Below are 21975 nucleotides of genomic sequence, written 5' to 3' on the forward strand. Positions count from 1 at the left end.
GGCAGTCTAGATGGACCATGAAGTATTTTTCTGCCGTCAAACCTCTATGTTTCTAACTCACTTCAGAACAATTAAAGAAAGACCTTTAAATGCTGCCTTTACCAAGCGAATTGGGACGCCGGCCTCGCGTCCTGAGACCGACCCACGTACTGGGGAGGGTGCAGGTGGGATTAAGTCTCCACCAGCTTCCTTCTCCCAAACTCTGCAAGTAGATTTTCCCCAGGCTGATTCACAGAATGAATGGCAGGGTCCTGTCATCCTCGGAGTAGAAAGTCTTGTTTGTGCCGCTCCGATTTTACAGTGAGTCCTCCTCCGCCTCCTTGCATTGTGGCTGGCTGGAGCAGAGTGGGCGGGGGCGGGGTACGTCTGGAATACGCCCCTCCCGTCTCCGCCTCTCTCTTGATTCTCTCGAGCGGGGACCGCAATGATTTAGAAGTTCAGGAATCCCACGTGACGTCACGAAGGGTGATGTAATGCTTCTCTAAATAGAACGTATTGTAACCTTCTCTCAGTCCAACGTGGTTCCTTCACTCAGACTGCTGGTCCCTTTCCTTCTTACACTTGTTGGGTAAGTCCCTTACAAATATTGAACTGTTTTGTTTTTGTTTTGTTTTTTCCGTTTTTCCCATCAACTTTATATTGCATTTGAAAACTCTCTTTTCCGGAGGGTCCCTTAAAACTTCTGGCTTGCAAAGGATGGCGGTAGGTGTTTGTTTTCTTTTAATCCAGAACGTGTGTGTGCAATCAACGTAGAGACAGGAGAGCAAAAGAAAAAGAAAAACCTATAGTGAAGCGGGGCGAGTAAGAGAGAGAAAGTGCGATCCCGACAAAATAGCCAGATTGTTGTGAGCGGTATTTGCTATATGTTTAGTTGGCTGCTGAGTCCGAGATTTTGCTTGACTGTGTACAAATTATTGATTGATAGTGACTTACTTTCACTTGGGGAATGAAGCGGTCTTATCTCAGGCAGACGATCCGGCCCGTCAGCGCATGACACTAGCTGGAAAGTGAGTGTCTCGCTCGGAGAAGATGCGGAACGGTGCAGATTTGTGTCCAGTCTCTCTCTCTCCCCGGTATAGTAGCCTTGATCATTTGTTATTAATCGGAGTGAAGAGTAAAATGTTTGGGATGTACATATTTAAAATGATGCGGGAGCGTTCAGATGTTTAGACGCTGAAACAGCAGCTACAGAGAATCTTCGGCGATATCTTTTCCTGTAACTGCCAAACACAGAAATCAGTGTGTAAAAGTTTGAAAACTTAACCAGAAGGAAAACTTAACCAGAAGAATGTCTCCACTCGCGCCTGTCTTCCGTTGTCACCGAGTTACAATTCTTCCCTCCCCTCAAAATTACCGGGGACCTCTGAACTTAAAGAAGCCTTATCCAGAATCTCCAGTCGCTTAACTACGATCTTTCCCTCTTGAGTCCTGGATGCGCGCTCTGTATACCGTCAGGAATATTGTCCCCACAAACATCTATCTCACGATCCCTGTCACTTAGGAAAGGAGTTTCCAGAATGGCCCAAAATCATCCCCCGGACCCGTTCGAAACGTCTCGCTTCTGAGGCTTGAGCCATTTTTGTCTGCCTTATCCGCTTTTTTTTAGGGACTGTAAATATATCATCAGGTTAACAATAACAACCTGGGTGACAGGAATCCTACCTGCAGTGAACTGGCGAGAAAGATACAAATCAGGAGTGTGCTTTAATTTCTTTCTTTCTTTCTTTCTTTCTTTCTTTCTTTCTTTCTTTCTTTCTTTCTTTCTTTCTTTCTTTCTTTCTTTCTTTCTTTCTTTCTTTCTCTCTCTCTCTCTCCCCCTCCCTCTCCCTCCCTCCTTCCTTCTTCCCCCCTCCTCCTGCCTGCTTCGTAACACTCTTCTTTTTTTGGTGGAATGACAGCATTAAACTCCCCCCTCCTCGTCCCCGTGTTTTGAGGCTGCCTTTTCTAGCTGCGTTCTTTCTTTCTAGTACTTCTCGCCAGCGCGAAAACTTTTAAAAGTCGTTTCGTGAGTTCAAAGAAGACTCGGACGAGAGAAGGCTCAATAAGAGTTGTTGGACTAAAAAAAAAAAAAAGAATGAAAAAGTCCATTGCTTCTCCACTTCGTCACGATACCATTCCATCTCCAGTCCTCATATGGTCCTTTCCTGGTTTGTTTTTTTTAAATAAGTAATATCACCAAGAGTTCGTGGTATGTATATATTTGGTTGATAGGTGGCTGCATCGCTATGTTGCACCCCCCCTCCCTTGTGTCGCCCCCGCCCTGTCTGACATTATCTTTGGGAGTCAGAGTTGGCTCCTGGACCATTACGTCATTCTGCAGGCTGTAAGAGTGTGTTAAGAGGTTCGGATATTGGGGCAGTTTTGGGGAGGGTCAGGCTAGAAATGCAGAGCCTGCCACCTAACTTGAAATGAACAGCGTGACCCCTTCTTTCCAAGATTCCTTGCATTCTCAGCAGACGTCTCCCCCCCCTCAAGTTTTACTCTGGGAACTAGAAGACTCTGGGGGAATACCTGCCTAACTCAACTTGCCATTAGCATTCTTGAAACTCAGCCGCACGGGGCGACCGTAGGATTTGGGGTCCTGAACACGATGGAGGGTCGAAAGGAGTTGCATGTCTCCGATCGCCCGGCGCTCTAAGGAGGGTGATAAGTGAGTAACTTGCGAGTCTCTTTAAACTCCCCCGACTAAACTTTGTAAATGATAGTCTCTATTGCTTACAAAAATAATGTGGGTTTCTTTTTCAGGGTTTTTTAACAATGGTTCATCACGGATCCTTCTCATAATAGGCTTGAAGTTTGATCCTACACACCTTTCATAAAGGACTATATATATAGAGAGAGATATATACAATTAGAAATTACACTGGAACTAATTTTGAAGAACAGGTTCCTTTTCTCAAAAATAAACTCTCAAGGCCAAAAAACCCTATACAGATTCATACATTTTCTTGACTGAATATGTTAGTAAAAATTTTGTACATCGGTATACTTTATTACACATGGCTGGTACATTAATCTCTATAGTGTAGTGTAGTACAATAATATACAAAAGTAGTAGCGCCTAGTGAACAATATAGACTATAGTATTATAGCATGTCATAGTGTAAAGTATAGTATAGTACAGTATATTATATAATATGTATAGTATAGTATATTATATAATATGATAGTATTAGTGTCAGCATAGCATAGCACAGCACAATAAAAATATTATTTATTAAAAGTGAAAGGATGGCCAAGTTATACCAGACTTTGCTAAAATTGAGGAAGTGAGAAAGAGAAGGGATTTTGCTTAAGTTTTGAAAGCTGCTTTTGGAATCAGTTACTTTTATGCCCAAGATTCAATTTTCATGAAGAATTTAAAACTGCTAATACTGGGTGAGTAAGGGGAGGAGGTATGAACTGAATTCCTTCTTTGGGTCTTTTTTTTTTTATCCCTGTGCAGGTCGCAAAGCCCCAGAGAAAAGTGTGATTAATGATCAGTGATAAGTGATTAGTGGTTTTATTCAAACTGTTACCTCTGACCAGAAGCACACATCAGAGGATTAAGAGGCTCTTTTAGATAAATGCTCATTAGTGGAAGGGGAAAATCAAAGATAATAGCCAAGCATAAAGAGACAACTTTCTAGGAAAATCATTCCTGTCTTCAGAATAATAAGCTCAGTTCAGAAAAAAGCACTTTAATTTAAAAGTTGCTTTTATCTTGTAAATCCAAATTGGATGTATAAATCCACTGGGCTATTATAACCTAGATTTTCCCATATCAATGGGACACAATCCTAGTTGTGATATTTCTTCTACATTTGGAGAAACAATTGAGATCTTGAAAGCAACAAAAATATTCCCAGCTTCAAGGTATATGCTTCAAATATAGGAGGAACTTGCTGTTAGTACACTTCTGGAGGGGTTTACTTCTGAATTATGAATGAATCTAGCATGGAGCTATTTGCTAGCATGTTATGTTTTTCAGTGCTTACAACAAAGTATTTCTCTTTGGGCCAGTTTCTCTTTGTCAGCTCAACCTATCTCACAATGTAGAAAATAGGAGAAGGGAGGAGTATTTTGTGTCTTCGGCTACCTTGAGTTACAATATATAATAAAGGCAGGATAATAAATAAATATAATTATTGTTCTATACATCTTAAAATAATATTTTCCATGTGAATTAAATGCTTCTGGAAAAGTAAACCTATCCTTCAAATGCTGTAGATGCAGGTGAATAACAATATCTTGAGTAATATGATATAGCAGCTACTTTTAACAGTAGAACATAGATCATACAGATTCTCCATTTCACTTTTGCTATTTGGATATAAATTTAAAAAAAGGTCAGTGTGGGGCTGGTACGTGTGGGGGGAGGGGGGCAAGGGTGGAAAATAAAATGTAGAAACATATCTCAATAATGGATCAATCCATCACCTATAATTGTCTACTGCTGCCTCGGCTGTTCATGTTTTTTACACTAGCAAGTGTTTGTCACTTACTACTGTATACTTCTTAAGTCTTTATTTTGATTTAAATGGTAGAATTTAAAGAATACATTTGATTGCATTAGGCAAAAAGGAGGATAATTGTTTCTTATTTCTAACTTTCTTAGGAATATTTAGATTGTACCTTTTAAAAATTGTATAACTATATGTTTCAAATAATGAATACGATATTAAAAACTATCTAAAATATTAATGGATCCAAACTACTGTTGCCTGTTAGGTAAATTAATCTGTAGGGCCAATGGGAATATGGAAAGATAGCAAAAAACAGCACTAAACTCAAATCAAAATTGAACATTAATAATTGAACAACACACACACAGGTGCGTGTGTGTGTGTGTATGTGTGCGCGCGCGTATCATATGTGCATATCATTCACATATAACATATATTCAATACCTTTTTGTGAAATTTTGTATATATCTATTTAACTATAAAATATAACAAAAATTAATGGAGAAACAGATTTTTAAACTCTACACTTACCAAAATCAATACATTTTCATTGTCTCTCATATCCTTTTGAGCCTTATTCATATCTTGCAAGAGAAATAATTGTAACTTCATACTTTAAAACTTCCTATGTTATCTTATAAAAATATACAGGGAACAAAAACTAATTGATATTCCCAGATGCTTGTCAAGAACATGATCCCGTTGACTTGGTCCAAAATCAGAACATTTCAGAAAAGTTCACCACTAAAGTCCCAATTTTAGTTGAGCGAACCTAAGCTCTTTGACATCTTCATTTCCAGACAAGTCAGAAATCTGCTTATGCATTTATTTCAAGCCATGAAAGATGTATGTCATCATCACATATAATGAAAGGTGTCTGATCACCACAGAAATGTGTTATGCCCTGGAATTTTAAAACTGCTTCTGATATGCTTTTTCATTAGGATAGTAGTACATTATTTATGTTTTTATACCAACCACCAACATTTTTACCTAGTAAGTAAACAATGCCATCGTAGTGCATTCTTCCACTTTCCTATAACCAAGTCCTTAAGTAAATTCTCAATAGAAAAAAGTGATTAAGTATCTGCAACATTCAGTTTAAAATAGATAATATCAAATTAACCCACTTTCACAGTAAAATATTTTTTGCTGTCTATCATTATGATGCTTCCTAAAATAAATAATCCTAAACAACAATTTGTGAATATCCTGGTTTTTTTTTTAATGAAGTAGATTGGGATGGTGATGGTTTGATCTCTGTTTTTAATCATTAACCACAAAAAGTTATTGATGAAATGTATAACTTAACATTTGCCATTGTGGTTGCATGCATTGTAAATAAAAAGCTACTTATAGTTTGTACTATGTCACTGATGTAAATTCAAATTAAACCCAAGCTGAATTTTACAATTGCAAAGATTGGTCAATATTTTTAATATTTTACCAAAACCCAAACTCATTATTGACATTGTATTTTTTAAAATTAAGGACTGTCTTTTTCTTGTTTTCAGAAATAAATTAGATTTAATAATCCTAGTTAGGTTTTAATAAAATCACTTTTATTAAAATTTAAATAGGATTGTTAAATCTAAGTTATTTATCACTTATTGTTAATATTGTTGTTTCATTAACTTTGCTTTAGAAGTCCGATCACCGAAACCTAACGTGTATAACACTTACGTTTTCCATCCCACTTAAGAAAAAATTATAGTTTCAGGTTGTGATTCTGTATGGAGTTAAAGTTACTTAAATTTCATTGAAGTCAAGGTGGCAACATGCAGGATTATATCTCCAGTATTTCGATGCAAAATGTAATCAAGCCTAAAGCTTCACAGCTACAGTTCATGGAGAATGTAGTATGTGTCACTTTGCTACTTAGAAAAATTTGGCAACAATATTAAATAAATGAAATAACCAGCATTTTTCCCACTAGTAGTCATTTATTTCCATTTTAAAGGCTTTAATCATTATGTTGACTCAGTTTTATGAGATACAAAAGTAAGAGTGATAATTTATATGACCTGTAGCTGTATGGCAGTATGCAACTATTTCTTTGTGTTAAATGATGAATTGGATGCTAAACAGACATCGTTCCCAACATTTACATTGTATTAAGGCAATGCTGTTTTGCTTAGAAACAGATTCAACTGATCAAAATGTCTTTTTTTTTTTACTAAGTATCTAGGGTGGTTATATATGTTATAGGTGCATATCTTCTGATCAGACTAACGTTGATTTGAACAAAACTGTAGTTCATTCAAATGAGTTTATCTAGTTTTTAATTAATTGCATTTATCTATTGCATTTTATTGTATCATTTATATGTTGTAAGCCGCCCTGAGTCCTCAGAGAGGAGCGGCATATAAATCCAATCCAATCCAATCAATCAATCAATCAATCAATCAATCAAACAAACAAACAAACAAACAAACAAACAATTCAGAATTAGATACCAATAGATATCATATTAGTCTTCGGACAAGGGAGGCATACAAGTCTAAAATAATAATAATAATAATAATAATAATAGTAGTAATAATAATAATAATAACAACAACAACAACAACAACAACAAAACTATTGACTGTTAAAAAAGAAAAAGTACTTCTTCAAATATTCTTATATAAATTCCACTGATTCGTAGCTGCAGTATGCTTTATAATATATTCCTGAATATTAATTAGCATATAATTGTTCATGTTTTACTCATAATTGCCTATCATTGTCAAATGATGTTGATACAATCATTTTATAGTTCTTTGGTTTATTAATTAGTTTCCATTACTTATGGCTATTCATATCACTAAAATTTACTTATTCTATGCATAAGCCATACTTCTTAATAAATATCAAGATTGGAATAATAGAAACTGTATTGTTTACTGAACAATACTGAATAGCTAAGCAGCTATTCTTACGATTCCACTGTAAACTACCTAGAAGCTAGAAGCTTTATGTCTTCGGTGCATTTCTCAGAATTTGTATATCTTGTTAATATTAACTATAGAGGGATCAAACATTAAAAAATACAAAACATGTTTATTTTTGTATTTATTATATTGGAAGGCCCATCAACTCCAGCATATAAAATATAATAAACCATTCAACCAATAACTAATTTATGGTGATCATTATTATGATTTTCACTTTATTCCCTTCTTCCAGGAGTTAGTCAACTTTGTGGAAGTTTTTCCACACTAGGAACATTCCTGAAAAGTTGAATGATAATGCCCATCAATATTAGAGACAATGTAGTTGTATAGTTGTCCAGTTCTGGATAAGATCACGCTACCTCAGACAGACCCAGTGTACAATCTGGGGGTTCTCCTGACTCGCAACTCCTCCTCAATGAGCAAGTAGAGGTCATGGCTAAGAGACCCTTTGCACAACTTAGTGTGTTTTTTCCTGGATCAGGAATCCCTGTGTTGGCACTCAAGCCCTACTTATATCATGCCTGGACTACTGTAATGTATTCTACATCAGGCCCTTCTTGAAGATCATCCAAATCCTGTGAAGAACGCAGGTATTCTTTGGGCCCCAAAGTGGTCCATATTACAACATTGTACTGCAAGCTGCACTGGCTGTCAACTTGCTTATGAATCCAATTCAAGGTATTGATTCCAGAAAGGCTGCAATATTTTCTTTAAAATGTTGTATTTGTTTGCTGATTATGAACTAACAAAATAGCAGCATTTAATTTCCCACAAATCCCAAAGATCTGGTAAAATGATGTAAAGTTCATATGCTGACAAATATTTTTTAATGGTTGCACAGTTGGAATTGACGGGGCACCATTTGATCTATGAAAGATTTGAGTGCGCCCTCCAGGGTTTTCCAACAGTTAATTAGATCTTAAAACAATACAAAGATAAAAGAAATAAACAGATAAATTGAGAATAATCATATGTAAACTATTTTAGATTTGATTCAAAAATAGTCATTTGGGACTGCAACACAACTTTCTCTTTCTCAGCTTCCCCACAGTACCTGTGTAATCTGAGAAAATAATAGCTCAATCAGATGCTGCATTTGTTCCCTCGACATTCTGAAACAACTTTTCCAAATGCAACCCAAACCATTGCACAACTACCCTTAGCTGTATCCAAATATTGGCAAATAGAAATCAATACCAAATTTAGTTTCTATTACTATTTCACTCAATAGTTTTTGGAATGAAGTCTGAAAGTTAAAACATAACCAAAAATCCAGAAATAATCCAGAAAACATTTTGTATCTTTACTCCAACAGGTTCATTCTTCCAAGGAAAATTACAAAAGTACAGATAATTAAATTTATGAATAAAATTGGTGAATGGGATAAAATGTCCTGGAGAGGCATCACCAATCAAGATAGGCAATAGATAGAAAAATGGAGCAATTGCTGGTTTCACATAAGGTGTTATTGAATGCTCATATATTTAACCATATAAGGATAGCCTCAGGACTCTGAATCAGGTATGAAAAGAGCTAATAAACTTTCTTGTAAACTGTAAATCTTCCTGTACCCTGTCACATTCAACAGTCTGGCAGCTGCATTTTAAACCAGCTGTTATATCTGAGAATTATTCAAGCACAGTCCTACTGTCTTTGTATTGTTCCCTTCTTTAATTAAAAGTTGCATTCCAGATGCAGTTTGTGAGGTTTTAGTCTGTCAGTGAAAATCTAACAAAATGTTGGGTTGATGGGCTTGCCTAAAACAAGGCTTCTATGTCTATTACATGCATTCTAAGATGATGTATTATTATAAACAAGATTCTCTCAGACATTTTGATCTGCGGATTATTTAAGCTTTCAAATTAAAATATTTAAGGCTTAGTGTGCTTTCCTGAGCTTATTACTTGTAACACTTTAATTGTCATTTCCCTCTTGGAGCTCTAAAATTAGAACCAGTTGATCCTCTAAAGCAATTTAACTAAATATTTTAGAAAATTACTAGTATTTATTTAATTTTCTATTATCTAATTGGATTTAACTTTCTCAGATACCTACCAGTTACCTGAGATAAAAAGCTACTGACATTTAATTTAAAGGCACTATCAAAAATATTAGTGTTTTTACCCTTGATATTCTCTAAGGCTTGAAATAGAGGTGTTGACTATATTATATCAATTATGACCTACTTAGATCTGCACATTGATTGAACTGACCAACGGTCCTCACCTGGTCACTTTTAAGTTGTTGCTGTTAAAGACTATAAAATGGGTTGTACTTTTCTTTTGCTCTCGTAACTTTTGGGAACAGCAAATGGAAATCCCTATTTATGGCAAATGTCACTACAAAAGTACTTGAATTTCATATTGAATTTGGTTATTGGCCATTTACAGAATAGTGATATGGTGAATATTTATCAGAAACAGCTCAGAAATATCCTTAGCATTCTGATAGCTTTAATGCTCAAAGTAGCCACTTTGAGTAGCCAAATTTCAGTTATAAAATTAGAATTGAATAGAATAGAATTCTTTATTGGCCAATTGTGATTGGATACACAAGGAACTTCAGTGGTTTTCAATGTACATAAAAGAAAAGATACATTTGTTAAGAATCATGAGCTATAACACTTAATGAGTGTCACAGGGTACAAATAAGCAACCAGGAACAATAAATATGAATATAAATCATAAGGATACAAGCAACAAGTTACAGTCATATAGTCATAAGAGGCAGGAGATGGGTTATAGGAATGATGAGAAGACTAATTATGAGACTAGCAACACAAAATTTTCCTATTCTGATGTTTCATAATATTAAAATGGCTTCTTTCTTTCATTGAGCCTGTGGGTCACTTGCCTGGATTTTTTTTACTGGGATTTTAAAATTATTTTCAAAAGGTTTGGAGATGCTACAATGAAAGCCAGCTTTAAGAAAATTTGCTTAGTTATACTATATACATTTGTTTCATGCTGTTATGTTTTCCTTTTTGGGGGGTTATACATTTACGAATCATTGGATATTGAATGTATAGAAGTAGGAATCAAGGAATAATCATACCTAGATAAATTGTATAAATAATAATAAAAATCCCAAAAGCTAATTAAGGGAGAGAGTAAACCGTGTGTGGTAGTTTAATTTTCGATCAAGATTATTTTGCATACTCGCCATTTTGGTTTAAGACTTTATGTTTAAGGTGCTTATCATGGTTCAGATTTCAGGGCCTTGCCTTGCCAGAAATGATTACATTTTTGAAACTTGGAGGCAAATTGCTAATAAAAACAGGCCCATTTTACATAGCACTTTTATTTTTATTTAAAAGAAAAAGTTAACTTACCACCCAAATGAAATTCTCAGAAATTCTTAGCCTATGGATCTGGCCACTGTGGGTCTCAAACATCAACCACCATATATGAGGGTTTAGCAGCTTTTGATTAGAAGAGAGTTCATGTTTCATTTAAAGAAATTACCAGATTTATTTATTTATTTATTTATTTATTTATTTAGTTAGTTAGTTAGTTAGTTAGTTAGTTAGTTAGTTAGTTAGTCAAGTACCTATTGGTAGTAATACAAAGATATAATAATGTTTATATACATGATACCAGTAAGAGAGAAACGTTTGGACAGGAGACACTAGGCACGCTGGTGCACTTATGCATGCTTCTTAATCCAAGAGTAAATTTTTGGGGATTACTAGAGTCAGGTAGTGAGTTCCATGTATTAACTAGTTAGTTACTAAAGTCGTATTTCCTTCAGTGGAGCAGCTTATTTTAAGTTTGTATATGGTTGTGTGCTCCTGTGTTGTTGTGGTTGAAGCTGAAGTAGTCATTGACAGGAAGGACATTGTAGCAGATGATTTTATGGGCTATGTTAGGTCATGTTTAAGGCAAGGTAGTTCTAAGCTTTCTAAACCTAGGATTATAAGTCTAATTGCGTGGGGTATTCTGTTGCGAGTGGAGGACTCTTCTACTAAAGTATCTCTGGACATTTTCTAAAGTGTTTATGTCCGAAATGCGGTGTGGATTCCAGACAGATGAGCTGTATCTATCTATCTATCTATCTATCTATCTATCTATCTATCTATCTATCTATCTATCTATCTATCTATCATCTATCTATCTATCTATCTATCTATCTATCCACTCACTCACTCACTCACTCACTCACTCACTCACTCACTCACTCATTTATTTATTTATTTATTGGATTTGTATGCCGCCCCTCTCCGGAGACTTGGGGCGGCTAACAGCAACAATAAAGCAGTGTACAAAAGTAGTCTGATGTTAGAAACAATTAAAAACCCATTAATATAAAAAAACCAAACATACATACCATGCATAGAATTGTAAAGGCCTAGGGGGAAGAGGGTCTCAATTCCCCTATGCCTGACGGCAGAGGTGGGTTTTAAGCAGCTTACGAAATGCAAGGAGAGTGGGGGCAATTCTAATCTTTGGGGGTAGTTGGTTCCAGAGGGCCGGGGCCACCACAGAGAAGGCTCTTCCCCTGGGTCCCGCCAAGCGACATTCTTTAGTTGATGGGACCCGGAGAAGATCCACTCTGTGGGACCTAACTGGTCGTTGGGATTCGTGCAGCAGAAGGTGGTCCCTGAGATAATCTGGTCCGGTGCCATGAAGGGCTTTATAGGTTTACTGCTTCTTCATTTGAATATTCCTTAATACTGATATTATGTAAGTACTACTTTCTAGAAAGTTTATATTGATGGCATGAAATATTTAAAATTATGTTAAAAACCAATGAATTAATTTCCTTTATTGCATGATCAAATGGCAAATGTTCTTAGGTATAGCTTCTTAGTGAAACTTGTGTGATTGTGCTTTCAAGCTCTGTGTTTTTTGTGACAAATTGTTGTTATATTTTGTGTAGCTATACATGAAATTATCCATGTTATTTAGACTATGCTGTTTTAATAGGAAACCCAGGAATCTACCTAAGTTTGCCTCAATGGTACCAATCAGTAGTTGGTTCTAAAACCCTTTATTACCAGTTTGCACATGTGTGCGAAGCGTCTGCGCATGCACAGAAGCATCCTGGGCGGGTGGGCAGAGCCTGCTGCCAATTCTTAGAACTGGACCCACCGCTGGTACCCATTATTATTTCTTTAAATTATTTTGCAATTGTTTTGCTTTACACTGAACTTTTACATTAAGAGAAATCAGTCTATCTGATCTAAAGCATTTCCCCCCAATTGTTCATGATATAAAAGCTTAGAAACTAGCACCTGAATTAGATTGGTATTCACACAGAGAGCAAGGAATTTATTTGTACTAAGTTAGGATCTTTAACTATTTGCCCCTTGCTGTAATTCTTGATAATTGTGACTGTGATAATATTTACAATGCTTCTTTTTTTACTGCAAAAAATGCTTATTTTCATTCCACTGTAAACTTTCTACAAGTAAGATCTCATAGAAGAACTTAAAATCTCTACTTCTTAGTAGAGAGCAGTCTAATTCTATAAGTGATTTCCTTTAAAAAAAAGCTACTCACATACTTGTATAAACATATGAATGGCATCTTATTTAATTAGTCCCCTAGTTTCAGTGCACTTTGAATTCTAACCTAGGAATTATTGCAGAAATAGTTGATTTCATAAATGATGCCCTGTTTAAGGGGCACAATGGTTTTTAAGATCACTTTAGCTTTTAAGGACATCAGAACTTGGTAGATAAACAGAACAAATAAAAAATGTCATTGGACGTTGTTCAAATCTGCTTAATAATTAAGCGGTTTTTTTATTTGCTGCTCACAATTGTTTGAACAATCATACCAGCAGCACACATAGTTATGGTACACTATTTCCAGAGAAGTTACTAAATAATTGTATATTTTTCAAGCTTTTTTTCATTAACATCATAATTTAATACTGTTTAGCCAGGTTCATTGTGTTCTTTGTATTTTATCACAAATACTATAGAATTTGACTTATTATAGTTGTATTGGTTATTGCAATTTTGTTTGTTTTTATCCCTATAAGGTGCTCTGAGAATTTTAATTCTGGGATAGGATATACTGTACATTTTTACAAATTTTTAGAAAATCGTTGACCTTATTCTTACAATAATCCCACGAGAGAGAAATTATTAGTCTGAGAGCTCATAATTTGGTCATGATTAATCGGCAAGTTTAGGGCCAACAGATACTTTGATTCAAGTCTTAAACAAATGTTGTAACCACTAAGCCATGCTGCCCTATAAGAAATAGTTATTTTGGCAGTTTTAAAATGTAACATTCACAAAGTTTAAAAGTAAATATAACTGCTGCAGATTAAATTATCCTAGCTGAAAGTCTATTTAAATGCATGTTGTTGGAAGCCCATAATAATATTTCAGTTGAATAGTAAAAATAGGAATGATTTTTAGGGCTGCAAAGAACTGAAGGATTTTTATTTTTTTTATAAAGTAAGATCATATATTGAACAAAAATGTAATTAAATATGTGTAAAAAGCTTTGTTTTCATTCTGCGAAAGTAAATTTGTCATTATTTTAGAACAGTGGAAAAATATTTTGGGAAAGATACACACACACACACATATATACATTTTAATATGTTTTTATCTACTGTATTTATAAACTGCCTACTCCGCTAGGGCAATATTATGGCTGAATAGGCATAATCTGACATGTTTAGAGATAGCACAGTTCTAAATTCACCTGCACTTACTTCTAAACACATTTTCATTTTTTTTCTGAAATGACACCAAGTTCTATCAAGAGAAATAAAAACTCATGTATAAATTGTATTGATAGTGAAATCTTTAGAATCCATAGTTTATGGTAATATTACTGTATTTTGGGGTATTCAGGAGCTGTTCTTGCAACTATTTTTTTTAAAATTCACTTTGTTGCCTAGTGAATTTCTTTCTCATTGTGGAATTTTAAAAAACTATTACAGACTTTTTGTGGCTCTACTGGGTTCAAAAAAATGTGCTGATTTTAAACTTCTCAGGAATTTCTTGAAACATTCTCAACTTTATCGCAACAGATAAGCGTGAAGTCATAGAGGCATCTAAGGTTATGCATTTAATTGATTGGAAGGAAGCTTGCCAGGCTACAATAATCACCAGACAATTATTAAAAACAAACTATTATTCCATTGTCAAAAAATTGTAAATGGCATTATTTACATCTGCATCAATATAAGTACATTGTTTTGTGTTCTCTTTGCTAACTCAGACTGACTAAACCATTATTCTCTGCACATTGCCCTGCTGAGATCATCCATGACAATAGTGTGAAAACAAACGTGTTTTAGCACGATAAAGTCACTATATAATTTTAAAAGTGGTGTTCGCTGGGCCAAAACCTACTGTTAATTTCAGCTTCAGTTACAGTACAGGCGAAAATTCCCTTCCCCCAAAGAAAGTTTCCTAATGTATAGAAAGGAAGAGAAATCAGGGTGCCCACTGCTGAGCCTGTTCAGTGTTATAGTTACACACAAGTAATTGATAGAAACTGAAAAAAAAGAGAAGGTTTTTTTTACTGTTTCTTTCCCTCAAAGCTTTAGGAAGAAATTAACTCAATTTCTTATACAGTTCTGTGTATTCAGGTTTTTTATAAAAAAAATGTTATTAAAGTTCTTTACACAGAAAAGTGCAAAATTAGGAATTATTTCAGATTTTGGTGTCTTAAAGGGGACATCTTATTATTTTTTATTAAACACACTCATAGATTAGGAACTTTGTGTATAGTTGTGTTGTATAAAAAGTACTTCTGTGTTTAATATAATTTTCTTCCAAGTAAGGGAAGATAGGATTGAAGTCTAAGTCACTTTTTATTCTTTTAAATATGCGCTATTAGGAATTATTTTAATGAATGCTTTAGAAATATTGTAAAGTAAAATCTTCTACTGTATGCCAGTTCCACTGAAAACAGCATAAAATTTATCTAAGTAAACATGAATTGTTATAATAGCAGAATTGTTTACTTTATGAAGCTTAATACTTTAGAAAAAGAATAGAAATACTTTTCATTTTTTAATATCCATTGAGTATTACCAAAAGATTTCTACTTACAATAACTTTGTTTATCTCCCACCTTTTTTCATAAAAAGCCATTTCAGAAAAAGCCATCTGTCAGAAAAATAAGATTTATGTTTCTCTTGTGGAAAACTTCATTCAGTTGAAAGAGTCAATATATGACTTAAATTCCTTTTTATACCTGCCATAAGTTCTCTGATATCTAGAACATAGCTATTCAGAAAAATGTACCAAATTAGCAAATTGGATACAATGTCCAAATTATGATCACTTCTTGTACATTGTGATTCCTTATTTAGTTGAAAAGGACAGATAAAAAACAAAATGGAAAGTGAAAGATACATACATTCTTTGTAGGTTTACCACATTAGAAGCAATCAATGCAATACAGTGATCCCTCGAGTATCGCGAGGGTTACGTTCCAAGACCTCTCGCGATAATCGATTTTTCGCTATATAGTGGTGCGGAAGTAAAAACACCATCTGCGCATGTGCACCCTTTTTTCAATGGCCGCGCATGCGCAGATGGTGGAGCCGGGGAGCGACTAATATTAGATAAGTGCAACTAATACTGTATTAGATAAACATCTATCTAAATAAATAAAATACAGTAAAATCTCGCTGCTTGTCCGTTCGCCCGCCGCTCGTTCGTCCGTTCGCCCGCCCGCCCGCCGCTCGCCGCTCGCCCTTTCGCCCGCCCGCCGGTCATTCGTCCGTTCGCTGCTCGTCCTTTCACCCACCCGCTGCTCGTTTGTCCGTTCGCTGCTCGTCCTTTCGCCCGCCCGCCGCTCGTTCATCGCTTGTCCGTTCGCCCGCCCGCCGCTCATTCGTCCGTTCACCCGCCCGCCCGCCCCCCATTTGCCACTTGCCTGTCCGCCGTTTGCCGCTCGCCTGTTCACCCGCCCGGCCGGCCGCTGTTTGCCGCTCGCCTGTCCCGCGTTTGCCGCTCGCCTGTTCACCCGCCTGCCCGCCCGCCGTTTGCCGCTCGCCTGTCCGCCGTTTGCCACTCGCCTGTCCGCCGTTTGCCGCTCGAGAGCAAGAGGGGGAGAGATAGAGAAAGAGAGAGAAGGAAAGAAAGAGATGAGAGAGGGAGGAAGAGAGTGTGACAGAGGAAGAAGCAAGATAGAGAAAGAGAGAGAGAAAGAAAGATGAGAAAGGAAGGAAGACAGTGAGAGAGAGGAAGAAAGAGAGAGAGAGAAGAGTGGAAGGAAGAGAGAGAGAAATGATAGAAAAAAGGGGAGAAAAAAAGAGAAATGAGAAAATGATTGAAGCAGAGAATGACAGGAAAGAAAGAGAAAGAGACAGAGAAGTGACTCTTGGTGATGACGTATGACGTCATTGGGTGGGAAAAACTGTGGTATAGCAAAAAAACCATGGAGTATTTTTTAATTAATATTTTCTGAAAAATCGTGGTGTAGCGTTTTGCGAAGATCGAGATCGCGAAAATCGAGCGATCACTGTACAGCCATAGCAGCTTTAAAACTAGGCTATAAATCAGAAACGTATTTTAGGAAAAATATAAAAGCTCCTTCTTCTGTGCTTCACTCTTAATCTAAATTGTTCTTCTCTAGTATATCTCTTGGATAAAAAAAATTGGTAGAGGTAATCTGACTTCTCATTTCATACTTGATTGGCATCCATCCAAGGTGAATTTAAAAGTACTTGTTTGCAAATAAGGATGATAGGAATCATACTAGAATCTGAAACATATTGAAACAAGTGAAAATGAGAATCTATGCTCTTTTAAATTCATTAAATTTTATTAATAAATTTGACTGCAGTCCAATAATCATTTTGGTTTCTACATAGAGAAGATTGATAGAAAAGCCAAGGTGAGGAAGAAGGGGTTCAATTTTTTTTAAAAAAAATATCTTTATTGAATATTTACATTAAAAAGCACACAGAAACAATACAAAACAAAACATAAACAACTTACAAACACAAAAAAGAAAAATTCCATATTTACAAATCTATATTAAGTCTTAAATTCTTTAAGATTAACACGAATGTCAACCATCCTGTCTACTTGTAATATTACTGTATTACAGTCTACTTGTAATATTATAAAACTTTCTTAAACACTTGTTTATTTCCCTTTTGGTATTCAATTTTTAAGTTCTACATTGTAGTATCTTTTATGTCTTTAAGTTAGTAAAGTTTTGGTTTTGGCAATGATTTGTCTATTTTCTTCATAATCTTGGTTAAAAGATTTGTAAGATTACTTGTTTATATATAACTATTCATCTTTCTTTCAGATTGTGCAAAATCATACCATTTATTTCATAATTTTAAATATATTTTTTAGATTTAACAAGCTATACCACCTGTTAATGTTGTCTCATCCCTGGCTTGGAGCTCTAAAGTCACCTTATTCATCTCTACGATTTCGTGTATTTTGTTAGCCAAATTTAAGACTGATGGAGTTGTATCTAATTTCCAACTTTGAGCATATGATAGCGGATGCAGGATTAAATATCTGTCTTCTTTTGTTATTTTTTTGTTTAAATATTCCCAGTAAATATAACTCAGGTTTTAGTGGAATCTGTTTGGCAGTGATTTATTCCATGCATTTTTTAATTTCAATCTAAAAGCTTTTTGCACTTGGTCCTGTCCACCCTAAATGGTAGTATGTTCCTACATTTTCTTTACACTTCCAACATTTAGGGGAGAAATTTGGGTACATTTTCGCCAAACGAACTGCAGGAAGGTGCCATTGGTAAAACATTTTATAGATGTTTTCTTTGTATCAGGATTATAAACTGATCCTTGCGGATAGGATAAGTTTATAATTAATGGTCCAGATCTTTTCCCATTCTAATAAATTTATAGTATAGCTAAAATTTTGGGCCCATGTGAATATAGTGCCTTTGACTGCATCCTCTGGTATTTCATTTTTAAGATATATTTATATATTTTAAAAATTAGCTTATCATCAGTGTCCAAAAGTATTTTGTCTAGGCTATTTGTTTTTTCTGTTTATTTTTATCCTCATTGTATTTAGATTTAATCTGTAAATAATGTAGCCAATCTATGATAATCCCTTTCTTTTATAAGTTTTGTATTGAAATAAGTTGATTGTGTTCATCCAGTAATTTATTTATTTATTTTGTCAAGTATGTATTGGTGGTATACAAAGATATAATAATATTTATATACATAATGTACATAATATTGTTTCTTAATTTTTGCATCAATTAATTTTTTCCTTATATAATGTTGTTTAAAATAATTGTGTAATTTTTTTCTTGCCCCAAATAAGAAAGGGTGCCATCCAGATTGTAGATTAATACCTTCTAGTGTTAGAGTTCTTCTGTCCTTAAGCATTATCCATTCCCTCATCCAATGTAATAACGCTGTCAAATGATATACTTTCCAATTTGTGTAATTTTTTTCTTGCCCCAAATAAGAAAGGGTGCCATCCAGATTGTAGATTAATACCTTCCAGTGTTAGAGTTCTTCTGTCCTTAAGCATTATCCATTCCCTCATCCAATGTACTGTAATAACGCTGTCAAATGATATACTTTCCAATTTGGGAGGCCCAATCCTCTTCTCGTTCTATGGTCTTGCATATGTTTGAGTTTGACCCTCACTTTCCTTTAAGTCCAAATGAATTTATGAATTGTTTTGTTTAAAATATCAAAAAATTCTTTATTTAATTTAATTGGAGCAGTTTTAAATAAAAATAATATTTTAGGAAACACATTCATTTTTATTTAATGCAATTTTATCCATGAGTGACAGCTGAAGCTTGGACCAACTTTCAAGATCAGTACTTATTTTTGTAGTATAACATCATAATTGTCCTTCTTTATTGCACTACATTTCGCAATAATATTAACCCTAAATATTTAATTTTTTAGCTATATTAATGCCTAATATATTCTCCAATTCAGAACTTTGCTTAAAGGTTTTATTGGTTATTATCTTAGTTTTACTCTTATTAATTTAATTTTTTCATTTTTTTTCTAAAAGGCAGGTACCTGTTTTTAATGTGTCTTCAAGAATGAAAACCATATCATCTGCATAAGCTTAAAGTTTGAACTCCTCTTTTTTACTTTTAAATTTCTTATTTTTTTATTTCTTATATTCTTCAATAAACTTTCCAATGCCAAAATAAAGATTAGCAGTGCTAAAGCATCCTTGCCAGATCCCTTCTTTTAATGATTATTTTGTCAGTCAAATCTTTATTCATTTTTACTTTTGCCATTTGTTGGTCTATATTCTTCTAATTAAACTTGTAAAATTTTCACCAAATTCCATTTTAATTGTATATATAAAATATTGCCAATTAATTTTATCAAAAGCTTTTTCGACATCTAAGACAATAAATGCTGCTTCTTTCTCTATGTGTATATTATAATATTCAATTGCATTTAATATACCGTGTTTCCCCGATAGTAAGACCCCCCCCCGATTGTAAGACATATGGGGGGTTGGCTAATATAAGCCATACCCCGAAAGTAAGACATATGTCTTACTTTCGGGGAAACACGGTACTAAAAGCGGCGCTGGCGAGGGAGCTTCGCGCCCAGGAGAGTCTCCCAAACCCGGCGCGGATAAGGACTCCTTGGCTGGCGGAGGAAGCGCGGCGGCGGCAGCAGGCTCCGGAAGGAGCTCGGGCGGTGGCGAGAAGACGGGATTCCGGGTGCCGAGCGCCACCTGCCCGCCGTTCACGCCAAGGACAGGCAGCCCCAGTTCCAGCACCTCGGCCTGCTCGCCCAGCCTCTTGCCCAGCGGGGAGAGCAAAGGCGGCGGCGGGAGTAGTGGAGGTGAGGCGGAGAAGAAAGAAGCGGCGGATAGCTGGTGAGGCGCCGACTAGAGGGCTGGACCCCGCCGCTTTGCCGCCGCTCCCGCCGCCGCCTTTGCCTCTTGCCCGGCGGGAAAGGCGACGAAAGGGGCTATCGGGTCCCTTCCAATTGCCCAGCCGGCGTCGCCTTAGTCAGCAGCGGAAAAGCAAAGGAAGCAGCAGGAGAAGCGAAGTTCTTGAATGGTGGCGGCGGCCCTTGATCGCAGCCGATGAGGTTTGGCTTTCTTCGCTTCTCCTGCTGCTTCCTTTGCTTTTCCGCTGCTGACTAAGGCGACGCCGGCCGGGCAATTGGAAGGGACCCGATAGCCCTTTTCGTCGCCTTTCCCGCCGGGCAAGAGGCAAAGGCGGCGGCGGGAGTGGCGGCAAAGCGGTGGGGTCCAGCCCTCTAGCCGGCGCCTCGCCAGCTATCTGCCGCTTCTTTCTTCTCCGCCTCGCCTCCACTACTCCCGCCGCCGCCTTTGCTCTCCCTGCCGGGAAAGGCGACGAAAAGGGCTATCGGGTACCTTCCAATTGCCCGGCCGGCGTCGCCTTAGTCAGCAGCGGAAAAGCAAAGGAAGCAGCAGAAGAAGCGAAGAAAGCCGAACCTCATCGGCTGCGATCAAGGGCCGCCGCCACCATTCAAGAACTTCTGTGAAAGACGCAGGAGTGGCGGCGACGGCGGAATGCTGCTTGAACCGTCCCCGCCTTCTGCTTAAAACCCTCGGTTCATGCCTTTCCTGCCTGCCTCCACTCACCCGCGCTTCTGCCACTTCTTTCATCAAGCTCCCCGAACCAAGGATGATGAGCAGCTCAAAGGACCAATCAGCACTTCCTAGCACCAGCTACGGTGGCCAAATAAGACCAAAATCTTCCCGCTTCTGAGTCCTTAAAAGAGGTACAGTACTGTATACTTAAATGATTTATCATGCAGGCTACATTGCCCCCCCCCGCAAATTGTAAAGTCTAGATTTTATTTATTACATATTTCAAAATAAGAAATTAAAAAATTGCCCGGGACAATATAAGACATACCCCCAAAGTAAGACACAGTGGGGCTTTTGGGGGTAAAAAGATAGTAAGACACTGCCTTACTATCGGGGAAACACGGTAGTTCTAGTATTGTGTGTCCAATCCTTGTGTGTCCAATCACACCTGGCCAATAAAGAATTCTATTCTATTCTATTCTATTCTTTTTAATTTGTCAATGAGATAGAAAGCCATTTTGATCAGAATGAATGAATTGATTTAATATTTTAAAAAATCTTTCAGCTATAATTGCCGCAAAATTTTCTAATCCATATTTAAAAGGGATATTTGCCAATAGTTTTGGATTTGGTGTTTGTTAGATTCATCTTTGGGAATTGGACTAATACACTTCTCTTTCCAAGTTTCCAGTAATTTCTCTTTATCCATTATCTCATTAAATCAGTCCAGTATGATTGGTTCTAATGGGATTTGAGTTGCTTTATATATTTCAGATGGAATACCATCTGGACCAGCGGATTTATTGGGGGTTTTTTTCTCTATTGCTTTTCTTCGTTCTGTGGGAGTGATCTTATTATTTAGTTTGCGGAGAGGAGCGGCATACAAATCTAATAAATTGTTGTTGTTGTTGTTGTTATTATTCTTATTCTTATTCTTATTCTTATTCTTATTCTTATTCTTATTCTTATTCTTATTCTTATTCTTATTCTTATTCTTATTCTTATTCTTATTCTTATTCTTATTCTTATTCTTATTCTTATTCTTATTCTTATTCTTATTCTTATTCTTATTCTTATTCTTATTATTATTATTATTATTATTAAACATTTTCCT

At 36.1% G+C, this 21975-nt stretch overlaps 1 protein-coding gene across 4 annotated transcripts in view; it reads left to right on the plus strand.

Moving 5' to 3' along the window:
- The first annotated feature begins 463 nt into the window (after positions 1–463).
- The window catches only part of CREB5 (cAMP responsive element binding protein 5), a 311336-nt gene continuing 289824 nt past the window's right edge, over positions 464–21975 (plus strand). The window contains exon 1 of one of the 4 annotated variants that reach the window (XM_070729315.1): positions 464–568. The gene's annotated coding sequence lies outside the window, so the exon portion shown is untranslated. The remainder of the gene's footprint in view (positions 569–21975) is intronic. The other 3 variants (XM_070729319.1, XM_070729317.1, XM_070729318.1) reach the window with 3 other exon arrangements.

This window comes from Erythrolamprus reginae, chromosome Z, assembly GCF_031021105.1.
Source record: "Erythrolamprus reginae isolate rEryReg1 chromosome Z, rEryReg1.hap1, whole genome shotgun sequence".
NCBI classification, from domain to species: Eukaryota; Metazoa; Chordata; class Lepidosauria; order Squamata; family Dipsadidae; genus Erythrolamprus; species Erythrolamprus reginae.